The sequence below is a fragment of the Prinia subflava genome, chromosome 16 (genome assembly GCF_021018805.1).
Source record: "Prinia subflava isolate CZ2003 ecotype Zambia chromosome 16, Cam_Psub_1.2, whole genome shotgun sequence".
Taxonomy (NCBI): Eukaryota; Metazoa; Chordata; class Aves; order Passeriformes; family Cisticolidae; genus Prinia; species Prinia subflava.
The window spans coordinates 11,719,916-11,732,577 of NC_086262.1; the positions used below are offsets into that span (position 1 = coordinate 11,719,916).

Sequence of the window (12,662 nt, forward strand, 5' to 3'; positions counted from 1 at the left end):
GCCCACGAGGGCATCTCATCTGACTGGAAAGGAGCTCTCACACAGCTGCCAATCCTTTCCCTTTCTCTGGATTTCTATTTCTAGCCCTTTTTCTTGCCGGGCTGTGCTTTCAGGCGCTCCCACAATGCTTGATGGGCAAGGCAAGGGACATCTGGTGCAAATTAGCGGGAAGTCAAATATACTTTATTTCTTCTTTGTCTAAGTGCATCTGAGTCATTAAGTGAGATCATGGGTGCCCATATGCAATAGAAAATTCCCTGTATGGATCCCATGATCAATACTGCTCACAGCCAGGGAGCAAAGGCATTCCTGGCAGGGGGAGGAGGACACCATCCCTCGCTTTTGAAGGCAAAAGACTCCCCGAGCAAAGGCTGGTGACCCCTGAAACCCAAACCTTGCTTGTCCAGCAGTGAAACTCCTTGGCTTGTCCTGTTTTCCTCTGCCACTCTCCCTCTGGCTTCTGCAACTGCTTCTTTCCCACCCTTTAATCTAAATAAAACTGAGTGGTTTTTTGGTTGGTTATTTTTTTTCTTTCTCTTGGCTCGAATTGTCCGGAGTTGCAACATCTCTCCTCTGGGGTCCCTTGGCTCCCATGACACCGTGTTTACTCACAGGCCAGATTATCATCACAGAGCCCTTTTTCTTTTTCCCAGCAAAAGGCTAGAATTAAGCAGGGCACACACATGGGGAGCTTGTCATTCCAAGGCCCATAAACGGCTGCTGATAAAACACAGAGGTAGGAAATCTGAAACCAGCCTGAGGAGCAGCCGGGCTGGGCAGTCCCTGTGTCCCACAGACCATCCCTGCCCCGAGATGAACACCTGGGTGCAAAGCCCTCCTCACCTGGCCATCTGCCAGTGCCAAGGGGGTCCCCAAGCTTTACCCAGACACTGTGAGACCGGGGGACACTGAGAGCCTGGGTACCTGTTGGCAATGTGCTGAATCTGGGGGTGTTTCAGTCTGGGAGAGGTGAAGTTTTGCAAGCACAGGCGGTGTCATTAATGCCAAAACCCTCTGAGTGGTTTTGTGAGAGCTTCTTGGCTGTGAAGATGTGACCAAAGCCACAGCCTTGGTATGGACTGAGCTCTCTAGGAGACGAGAAAAGCATGGGCAGATGCCACCTCTGGGGGTGAGCCAAGGGATAAGCCCAGGAACACTGTGCCCACAGGAGGGGACGGCTCTCCTGCCGACCTCTGCATCAGGGAACAGATCTGACATGACCAAAGCCCCTGCCCAGGACTCCAGATTCTGGTCCCCAGCCCCAGTGGCACCTGGAGAATGTGTGGTCATGAGGGTCCTGCAGTAGATGTCACACGAGGTGGCACACCCAGCCTCCTCTAGGCCAGCCTGCCACAGGCTTTGACAGCATCCAACAGGAAGCTGAAAATGAGGACTGTGACCCTGAAGCAGGGGAGGGAGACTGCCAGGGGAGATGACAAGTCCACACTGAGCCCCAGCAGTGTGATTCAGCTGCCCTGGGGTCAGCCACGAGAGGAATGGGGTGGGGAGGCGAGCCCCACACAGCCCTGTCTGACCATGGCCACCCTCCCTCTCCGAGCAAGGGGGAAGCTCAGTCTCCACACACAGACTCCAGCAAATCTCCAGCCACAGCTCTCCACAGCACATCGCCATGAGGAGCCAGCACAGAGGGACGTGGGACCAGGGCGAGCCCTGCACTCTCACCCACATCCCCTCCTCTTTCCCCCTCTGTTTTAAGCCCATGGGATACAGGGGAAACGAGTGACCCATTTAGTGCAAGTTCAGAATAAAAAGAAACATCTGTTTGGAGAGGTGCCAGTGTTATAAATAATCCCCCAGCCCCGAGTGATGGTATTCATGGCCCTTTCGGCTGCGCATGCTCCCCTGCTTCCGCTTCCCGAGGAAAGGCCAGACCCTGCAGGCGCTCCCCGGAGCCTGCAAGCTTGGCCTGGACTGTGGGAAAACCCTGGGTGAGGACCAGGGTTCACCTGGGCCTGGGGAAGGAGGGAGGGGGTGTTGGGAGGAACGGCTGCCACGTGCCGGGCGATGCCTGCTGCTTCCCCTGCTTCTGGCCCTGGTCAAATCCTGCCCATCTCGGTCTCCCTGGGGCACACAATGTGTGCCAGGGCCATGGTGGTGCTGGGACTGGTCTGGGGTGGTGCTGGAGGCTGGCCAGCGTTTTGGAGCACAGCCCTAAGTCTGGCATTGTGCATGTGTCACCGGGAGTGGGGAACAGCCCTGTGCAGACTCAGGGCTCGCCCCTTGCAGTGCAGTGACCCCCCCAGGGAGGCACAGATGTGCCCCTTGGGAGTATTTCAGCCTTCCCAGTGCTCTTTTCCAATAGGATGCTCTAAAATATCCAACACAGCCCAGCCAGGGCCATTCATGACTGTCCCCTAATTTCTCCATTACCCCTGACAGCAAAGGCGTTTTGGGGAGAAAAGCATGTGAGCAATAATGCCAATTATGAACATGGCTGCAGGGACCCAAACCAGGACCCACACACCTCCCTGCATCCCACTGGCCCCTCCAGCTGGGTAGCAAAGCCTTGGAGCTGGCTGTGTGTCTCAGAGCTCTCCTACCCCTCCTCCCCAAACTGGCAAATTTAGGGGTCCCAGCTCCTGGGCATGTCAGAGTGGATGGGGATTGCCTACCCTGAGCAGAGTCCACCTGCTTACCTGCTGTTCTCCCCACCAGAGCAGAGAATGAGGGAAGCAGGGGACATGGAACCAAGATCAGGACTATCTTGGCTTCTCATCCCTTGTCCTGGCATCTCCAGGGCTTTCCTCATTCTTGTTCCAGGGCCAGAAAGCCATGCCTGCCTTCCCATGGTGATTCAAGGGAAGCTCTCTGCTGATGTCTGCACAGGGAGGAGAACAAGTCAGCACCTCCATCACCTGCTCACAGCCATTGATCCAGGGGAGCTGCTCTGGTGGGGCCAGGGCTGGAGCCAAAGGTCCTAGCCGGCTCTAATTAACTACTAATAAGCAGTGAGGGGAGGGCAATGGAGGCAGGATAAGAAAAAAGAACCATCCTAACTCCCAGTAGGATGCAGGGGCTTTGCAAAGCCCCAGGAGCAGGCAGAATGTTGTGGTCTTAACCAGTCCAACATCCCAGCAAAGGCTGAGCAACCTGATCTTCTTGTGAGCATTTCCCTGAGATCTGCGGAGGAGGGGGAGATAATCTCCCTGGATGCATCAACTCCTCTCAGCTGCCTCTCAGGGACACGAGCTTAATTGTTTTGTTCTGGGGTTTTAGGCTCTCGTGGCTGGGATTAGGCACTCACCATCTCTGTGGTCAGGGCACCCTTTGCCTATCTGCAGGAACTGGAGAGGAGCCTGGCACTGTGGCCAGGGTGGGAGAGGATGGAGCCAGCCAGTGCTGGGTGTGAAGGGCAGAGGCTGCCTTCAGAGGGGTTGTTTGGCCCTATTACTTCTGGATTTCTGAGAGGGATCAAAATGCAACTTCGGGTGCAACTGTTGGTGCTGTGAGCTGATTCTGCCCCCTCCTGCATAGGCTCATGTGGGGCAGAAGACCAGGATGGTAGCACTTGGCACCAGGACTGCAGAGATGGATAATCTCCTCCTGCATGCTCTGCCCAGGCAGCATAAGCCATTCTTGCCAGCCTCCACGCAGGGCTCTTTATAACTTCTCCTCTCAGTCACAAATCAGAAATCAGCTCCCCTCTGCACCCATGCTCTGCAAACAGCCCCTACCCCAAAACCTGACAGAACCTCCAGAGGAGAAGCTGAGGCAGGACTTGGCACCAGCAGCTGCCAGCAACCCCTGCCCTCCCCCTGAGTGCAGCTTATAAATGGGCACTGAGTCCTGTTCCTGAATCAGACCATATTCTCCCAAACAGCTCCCAGGCTGCAGAAGGAAACTTGGCAGCTGCCTGCGGGGAGAGAAGAGGGGACCCCTCCCGTGGTGCCTGCAGCGCCTGGCCCCGAGGAAAGCAGTGTTCTGTTCTGCCACCATTGCTTGGCAGAGGCTGAAACCAAGGTGACTTCCAGTTTGGAAGAGGAGAACGAGCTTGCAGAGCACAGGGCTTGAAATGGTGTATTTTCTGCTGGCACCGGTTCAGACAAACCCACAAGCAAACATATTTTTTGTATAAATAAGACAGTGTGTCTCGCCAGTTAAAGCAATTCAAACATGAATGTAGCAATTTAATTGGTGCCAATTGCTGGGTCTTGGTAGCATTAAGATTTCAGTCACAGACTCTTTTGCATGGTAGCTGGGCCGGAAGAGGGGAGGCAGAGGGCCTGGCAGGATGGGGCTGAGGAGCAGGATTGCCCATCTCCTGCTGCTTCAGGAGCATCACCCCTGTGCTGCCCATGGAGACCTGCCAACCAGCCCCTTCCACAGCAGGGAGAAGGTGCTCCATCTGTCTCCTGGTGGATTTCCAGGGGTTGGCAATCAGTGCAGTGCCCTGATATATCCCTGCATTCTCCAACCCTTCCCTGCTCCTGTTCCTGCACCCCACAGCTTCCCACCAGCTCTGTCACACACTGGCTCTTAGTGGGCCCAAGGAAGAGTGTAAGGATGGGTGAATTCCTGGATGGATAAGCAGGTGCCCCTGCAGGCATGGCCTGGAGAGGATGAGTCCATCCAGGGGTGCAGGATAAACACCACACACTGCACCACCCTGGCTCTCCTGACACCAGCCTTTCCGTGGAGTTTTGTGAGCTCCCTGCTCCCTGCATAGGCTCCAACACCACGGTCCTCTGCTTCTGCAGGTTGCTGGTTGCCAGGGAAGGTTACACACGCAGACCAGGGTATGCCACAGCCTGGGATACTGGAAAAGCAGGGTGTGAGGGGCAGTACATCACTGTACAGCTCCTGTTGCCAGTCTGGGGGACAATGGACCCCTGGAACCCCCTTGCTCAGCACATGACCCATGCCAGCACCCCTCTGTGCATCCCCAGCAAGTGTTGTGACAGCTGTGTCCCTGTCACAACTGGGTCAGCTCTGTGTTCCCCGTGGTGCTGGAACGTGCTGCCCTTCCAGGAGGAGGTGTCTCAGTGGCAGCAGAACAGGACAGAGGTGAGCTTAGCTTGGGAACCCTAATTAGGCAATGGGGGAGAGGAGGAGGGGGAACAACCACCCCTCAAACAAGCCTCGTTATGTCCAATTTGCCTGGTGGAGCGGAAGGAGCCTCCTGGAGCTGCTCCAGCCCCTCAGGAAACAATACCCAGCCTATGCCCTCCCCCTGCAGCTCCTCTCCAGGGGATTTCTTTCCCTTGGTTAAAGTACAAACAAACAAACTCCAATGAGGTTCAGCTCCAATCCTCCCTTGCAGGGATAGGATACATCCAGCCAAGCCCACATGGTCCCCAGCTCCTTCCAGCTCTGGGCCAAAGGCAGCCCCAGCTGCCAGCGCCGGCGGCTCCCACAGGATTCAGCCACCACACGGCTCCTCTGCTCCTGCCCTTTGCCACTCCATCCCAGCAAGATGCTTTGCTGGAGCCTGACACTATGGACAGCACTGCAATCCCATCCCACTTCCCATCAGACACTGAGGCCAAAGGAACCTTGAGGACCAGGCAGATAAGTCCCTGCCTGGAGCCTCTGGCAGCAGCTGGACATTTGGCCAAAGCCACATCCAGCCAATGTGGTCTCTTTTTGCACAGCATCACTCCCACAGCTAGAGAGCATTTCTTAATCTCAGCTTTCCTCTGAGACAATCCTGTCTTGCTCTCCTCCTGCAGACAGGCCCAGTGCTCTCCTCTCCCTGAGAGTTATTCTGAATGCCTTGGAAATCCTGTCACAGACCCATCAAAAATGAGCCTGAAAGAGATCATGGCATCATTGTCCTTCCCAGCTAGAGCTTTCCCTGACATGTACTTTGAGACTTGTGAGGCTGAAGGAACTCAGCCTTCTGTCTTTAGGCCTACAGATATTTTCCCTAAAAGCTCTTCTCGCTCTGTGATGACTTTTCCTATGCGTGACAACTGTGTGTCACCTACCCATAACACCCAGTGACCAACAAGTGACACATCAATCCCTCTCCCAGTCCTTTGCAGCTTCTTCTGGACTTCTCATTATCCTCACTGCTGTCCCTGAGCCTCTCCACTCCGTGTCTGTCCCTGCTGAAGCACCGTGTCACCTGCTGGGGAGGACCCCTTCCCTCCACCCTGCCTCTCTGAGCTGCCTCCAGCTATGCATCTTTCAGCACATCCCTCAGGAAGAGCTGGGGTTTCCTGGCACCATGCTGCAATCTGGTTTGTGTCCTTTATAGCCACTCTGGTTGGGTCTGGACTCTGCTGGAGCTCCTGGGATGCTCCCACACTCCCATGCACACTGGCTGCCCACCCAGCTTGGTGCCATCCCAGGGTGCAGGATGTGTGCTCAGCCACCTCCCAGCTGGGGATTGCAGAGGATCAAGCCCAGGCCACAGCCCTGCAGCACACCACAAGATATGCCCAGGACTGTGGACAATAAGCCATGGCTAACTTCTCCCTGACTGCAGACCTGCAGCTGGCCATGCTTGTGCTCACACTGACCACAGGAAACACTACACTCCCAGTCCTGTGCAGGGATGCAGGAGGTGATCCAGGGACAGGGAATTGAGTGGCTGTTGTCTCCTTGCCTGCTCCCTCTGTGAGGACCCTCCATGCTCTTGAGCTGGAGGAAGAGACAGCCAGCTTTAGGAAGAGAGAAAAGCCCCGTGCAATTGGGTTGCTGTGACTTGGTGCTTGCCCAAAACACCAATCCCTCCTGAAGCACAAGCTGATCTAGGGGTGTTTCCTGGGCTCAGGGACATTGCCCAGGGTTGGTGGCTGCCACAGCAGCCAGAGCACATCCAAGCTTGGGTGACATCCCTGTCAAGGAGTTATTCCAAGCCTCATGTCAGACCTTGGCCAGGGATGCCAACCAGGGCAGTGCCTGGCAGCTCCCCCTCCAAGCCAGCCTGGCCTGTGCCCTCTGCCAGGCAGAGCCATGTCCTTGACACTGGCTCACGGTGACCACACAAAACTCACTCAACTCCTTTCCCAAGAGCATGGCAGGCACAGGCACCTTGTCCTGCAGGGTGCTGAGGGGGAAATGATCCTCCCACCCACCCCTCCATAGTCCCTGGGAAGCACTGAGTCTCAACGTTGCTAATCCTTGTCATCAATGGGAGACCCTCTGAAAAGATTTGGGAATGCCAAGCCTCTGCCAACACAGGGTTTGCACACCAGACCAACTACTCCAAGCTATTTGCCCCATGCTTCAGCATAAACCCCACTTGCTCTGGGACCAGGATAGAGGAGCACAACATCCCTTTCCACCACAAATCCTGTTCTGAATGACTCCCAGTTGGCAGGTGAGTGCAGGAGCTGGATACTCTGAGCCACAGAGGTGCCACTGTGAGCACCAAAGCCCCTCAGGTCATGCTAACCCCCGGGCTGTCAGAGCTTCACTCCAGCTCTGCCCTGCTGGAGGCCCTCAGCTCTCATGCTTTCAGGACAGCAGAGTAGCTGCTCACATCGTGCCTAGCAGGGTTTTACCAAGCTCTGCCCTCTCCAGCACTCCCAGGCACAGACCCTGGGCAGGGCTTGCAGATGTCCCTCTCCATGGCCCACAGGCACAGGAGCCCTGCCATGGCCACAGACAGAGGTGACACAGTCCTTGGAGCAGCCACAGACAGAGGTGACAAAGTCCTTAGAGCAGTCTGCATTTAGGGGGGGGGCATGGATGTGTTTGGGGAGGCTGGCAGGGGGGTGACACTGCTGTGCAGCAGGGCACACACACCTAAAGTACATCTTGCTGGGCATGGTGAGAGCTCATTCTCCAGCCCTCCCACAGCCACCAGCCTGCAGAGCCAGGGCAAGCCCCCGATCCCGGGAGAAGCAGAGAACTCCTGGGCCCTATTCCTGCTGCAGGGGGGTCCCCCCTTCCTGTCCTACAAACACAGCATCCCCTTGGCTCCTCTCAGCCATCCCAGTCCAGGACCTGCTCAGAGCTGATGGGGTGGTTTTTCCAGGGGATGCCACAGAATTCGGCTGCTTTCCACCAAACACCACCTCCCCGGAGCTTGGTGGGGCGTTTTGGGCTGCCAACGCCTCGGAAGGGAGCAAAGCCCCTTTCAGAGCAACCGGGCTGGCTGAGGGGTAGGAGGATCCTTAGGGACTGTACCAGCTCCAGAGCTGAGCAGGAGGGCGAGTCAGCCCCCGGGTGGGCGAGTCAGCCCCCGGGTGGGCGAGTCGAGAGCTTACCTTGGGCAGGGTCCCACCAGCCGAGTGCCTGCGCCGCACGTCCCACCGCCGAAATTCCTTCCTCTCCTCCTCCACACTCTCTATCTGCTGCCTGCTGAGGCTCTCCCTGCCCTCCCAGCCTTCCCCAGCTGGCAAAGCTTTTCCACTTAAAGGCGAAAGAGAGGGAAAGAAATGAAGTGGAGGGGAGGAGGGAGGAAAAAAAATAAAAATAAAATCAAGAGGAGAGAGGCAAGGCTGTGCCAGGGCTGGGCTGCAGCCAAGCCCCTGCTCTGCTCCTCTAGTGCATCTCAGCAGTGCCCTGTGCAGCCCCCAGCCCAGCTGGGAGGGGGTTCAGCCTGCTCGGACCCGAGTGTGAAGCAAATGCCGGGGCCGAGGGATGTGCACGCGTGTGTGTGTGCGTGTATAAATAAAAGAGACCTCGGGAGGAGGAGAAGGGGGGAGGCTGTTTCGCCAATGAGGAGCGGAGCTGCTCCGACTTCCTCCCTCCACCCTCTGTGGGGACCCTTTGCAGAGCAGAACTTGCGATTAGCGCCCGGCGGACGAGTTCGATGGGCGAAAAAAAAAATCAGAAGGAGGAAAGGCAAAGTGGCTGCAAGGAGAGGGGAGTTCTGCTGCGATGGGGCGAGTGGTGAGGGCCCGGCTAGCGGGGAACAAAAAGAGCCCGGCCCGGCCCGACTATAGCCTCCTTAAACCGGAGGGAAGGAGCTGCTCTCTCCCTGTGTCTGCTTTCAATTCTGGCCTTTTCCCCTGTTTTCTTTTTCTTTTATTTTCTTTCTCTTTTTTTTCCCCTCAAGCCCCCCCTCTCGTTTTCTTTTTTTTTTTTTTTTCCCTCTTTCTCAGGATATGAGGGGATGTTTAGAAAATCCACTGCCCACGCCAGCAGCTGACTCATGTTTTTATTAAAGAAGGCCTGTACTGAACCGACTCCGTGTATTCCCCCCAGATGTCTCCCTGTGCTGTGCTGTGCTGCCACTGCAGCTCCTGGCCCCTGACCCCTGACTGGCCACTGCCCCTTGGGGACCACCAACACACCCTGACAACTCTTCTTCTTTTTCAGAAAGGGGATAAAAGGTCTTTGCAGCTGGGATGCTGCAGCAGAGGGTGGGTTTAGCTGGGGATTTGGGGCTGCCGAGGGCACAGAGCTGGAGAGGTAGCAGGAGTGATCACCTCAGCCGTGCTGTCGTCTCAGATGTTCTACACCCCTACTGCCCAGGGGGGATGGAATCCAGGTGATGAACTGGCTTTAAATTCTCCCAGCATCTTAATCAGTTCAAGTCAAGTTTCTGAGAAACTTTCACTTAGGCAGAGGATTATCATGTGTCCAGAAGGGCATTCTTTTTTCAATTTGTTTTAGCACTGTAACAAGGGACAGGTCATCTTTGGATGAAAATTGCCTTTTAGCCCATCAGTTCTTGCCACCATTTTCATCTTGGGGATGCTTAAGGGTGGTCAGGCTGTGAAGGGAAGTGGTGGAATCACCATCCCTGTAACTGTTAAAAAATGTCTAGATGTGGCACTTGGGGACATGGTTTAGTGGTGAAGATGGCAGTGGTGGGTTGGACTCGTTGATTTTAGAGGTCCTTTTTAACCTTAACCATTCTGTATTTCTCTCTGATCCAAATAAGACAAACTGTAACATTGCACTGACTATCCTAAAGAGATACCTGTCCATCTTTCTTTAATTTTCCTTTCTAAGAATTAAAAAGAAGTCCTCCCCATAATGATGACACTGCTGAAATCTGTGTTTCTGCCTTTTTTGCAAGGCAGACTCATCCCCTCCTGCCAAGCTAGTAGACGCCTACACAACGGCCACAGGGACTGATTCCCTGGCTGGGCCAGCCCAAGAGATTTGCTGCTTATCTCTCATTATCTCCATGTTTTCTTTGTATCTATGGAAAACCAAAGAGGAGATGTTTATTCTGTGGAGGGTGAGGAGAGCCAGGCTGCAGCACCCAGGTTATCCCTGTGTGGCACTCATGGCAAGGGGCTGGTGTGCCAGCTCCGTGCCTGGCAGCGCCTGGCACCAGGACAGCTGCAGGAGGAAGGCAGCCCTGGCTCAGAGGGATTCCAGACCTGGTGGTGCCCCTGTGTCAGGGGCTCTGTCACCCCCCTGGGCTGGGACAGGCTGCTGTGCAGAGAGGGAGCTGGCGAGCGTGAGAGCAGCTCGTGTGGGAGGCAGGCCGTAAGGGGATGTGCTGTGCACATGGCTCTTCCCAACGCTTTTCCCAAGGGACAAAGATGTGTCTGGTGGGTCCATGTGTGAGGACCTAAGGGCTGCTGGGAATTGCTCAGCAGAGCTTTTTCCGGGCAGTGTCCCCGCTCCAAGGACATGACTGTTCTAGACTGAGTGGGAGAGGGAGAAACCCACTGGTGCAATCTTGCTGGGCCCCTTGCACTGAGGATGGGATACCTGGAATGAACAGGGGGTGGAAAAGGTGATACGGACCATGCTTGAGGGCAGAGCATCCTAAGCCTGAAGTGGGACATATTTCCCCCTCTGTCCTTTCCAAACAGATGGCACCAACACCCACTCCAGGCTGGGACCAGGAAGAATCTGGCAAACAAAACCTCCCAAAGTCTGCAAAGGCCAGGATTCATTGTTTGGGGATGCTGAGAGAGCCCTGGGGAGCCCAAAGCATCCCGGCAAGCACACGTCAGCCCACTCTGTACATCCCCAGGGAGCATCCACAGCCGCACACTTTGTTTAGGAACAGCACGTTGGGGTTACGGCAGCTCCTGGGAAAGGCCAGCTCAGAGGAAGCACCAAAGCCAGAGGAACTCGCCTGTGCAAGTGTGTGGGTGGAGGGCAGCAGCTCTGCTACTTTGGCCCTTCATTGCTCACCTCTATTTTTGGTGCCTGCACTCCCCTTCGTGGTGCTGCAGGACCCAGGGGTCCCCCTGGGGCTGGGACAGCTGCAGTGGGGGATGCCAGACCCCTCTCAGCTGAGATTTCCAGCCTCAATAAGCATCGTTAAGTGCTAATGGGGGTTTGGGGTCATGTAGTGCAGCATCTGTATTGGGCAAATCAACCACTAAGAATCAGGACATTCCAGAGTCTTTGGTCTGCTCTGGCATCATGTGGATCCAAGCAGCTCTCTGAACTCCTGCCCCATCCCAGGCAGAGCTGGGACCACAGAGAAAAGCCCATATCCCACACCTGGCACAGAGGAGAGAGACCAGAGCCAAGGTGACCCCAATGGTGAGAACAGCCATGCTGGGGTCAGCAACAGGTACCATGTGCCAGCAGGTGACAGGCAGGTACAAAAGAAGCAGCAGATGTTGGCCTACCCCACTCCTCTGAAGGTTTGATGAGGGCCAGATTTGCTCCAGCTTCAGTTTTTCAGAGCCTCTATCAACTCCAAGTCAGCCCAGGAATTTCAGCATTGCTCTGAAGTGGTGTCAAGCCACACACCACAAGAGAGGAGTGGTGGGTGCCAGAGAGAACAGCACCACATCTGGGCAGCCCATCTGGTGTGGCAGCTGCCAGCACCTGCTTCTGGCTGGATCCAGCTCTTGAGCCCTGCAGGGAGCTGCACTGAGGCTTCATTCAGCATCTCTAAAGCTCTGCCCTGGTGTCCAGAGGAGCCTGTACCCCGTGTGGTTTGTGGTCCTGCTTTGACTGGGTGGGTGACAGCAGTGCCCAGGGAGGAAGGGGAGGTAGAAAGTGCTGGACTTCTTCCAAAGTGAGCATATGCCCAAGCATAACATGAGGGGGAGCATCCTGGGGAGTGTCCTGCAGCATTCCCCAGCACTGGGAACACTGGCCATGGACACCACAGGGTGCCAGCGGTGTCAGGAGGCCGCCCTGGGCCATATGCACATGTGGTGCTGAGTCCTTATGGATGCTGGCCCCTGGGCTGGCCCTGTCCTTATGGATCCCCTGGGCTGGGGCACTTGGAGGAGGCAGCAGCCAGCAGACGATGTTCTCCCGCTGCCTTTCTCCGCCCTGGGGCCTTTCCCACCCCGTCCCATGCACTCTGCCTAACCCCCACCACGAACCCGGGTATTAAATGTGCTCGGCAGAGCCCCGGGAGGCAGTGACAGGCTCCTGGGTGAATACTAATAACGATGGCCCAGACTTTCCCACACATCTGCAGCCACTTACTGTGGGAATCGTTAACCCTCTGCTTGCTCCGTGCCTGAAACACAGCCAGGGAGAGAAACCAGGACAATCCCCACCAGTGCAGGGGGAATCACATCCCCAGCCCACTGGGAGCAGGGCCCACACATGCTGGGAAGTGATGAGGGATGCCAGCATGTGTCCCCATCCCCAGTGCCCTCTTGAGGGTAGTCACAATATTTGTGGCCTTTGCATTTGCCAAGAAAGCTGATCCAGATCCCAAAGAGGATCACTGAGCCCTGGGTGTGGAGAGGGAGCTGACTGGCAGCACTGGTGGCACATCCATTCAGGCTGTCCCAGTCCAGCACTCAGCTCTCTGGGGACCAGCTCTGCAGAATCTCCTCAGCATGGGGACACAAGTG

The 12,662-nt window shown here is 55.9% G+C and overlaps 1 protein-coding gene across 1 annotated transcript in view; it reads right to left on the reverse strand.

The window, feature by feature from the left end:
• PDGFRB (platelet derived growth factor receptor beta) overlaps positions 1-9,331 on the reverse strand; it is a 32,258-nt gene extending 22,927 nt beyond the window's left edge. The window contains exon 1 of the mRNA XM_063413164.1: positions 8,181-9,331. The gene's annotated coding sequence lies outside the window, so the exon portion shown is untranslated. The remainder of the gene's footprint in view (positions 1-8,180) is intronic.
• Between the last annotated feature and the right edge of the window lie 3,331 nt (positions 9,332-12,662).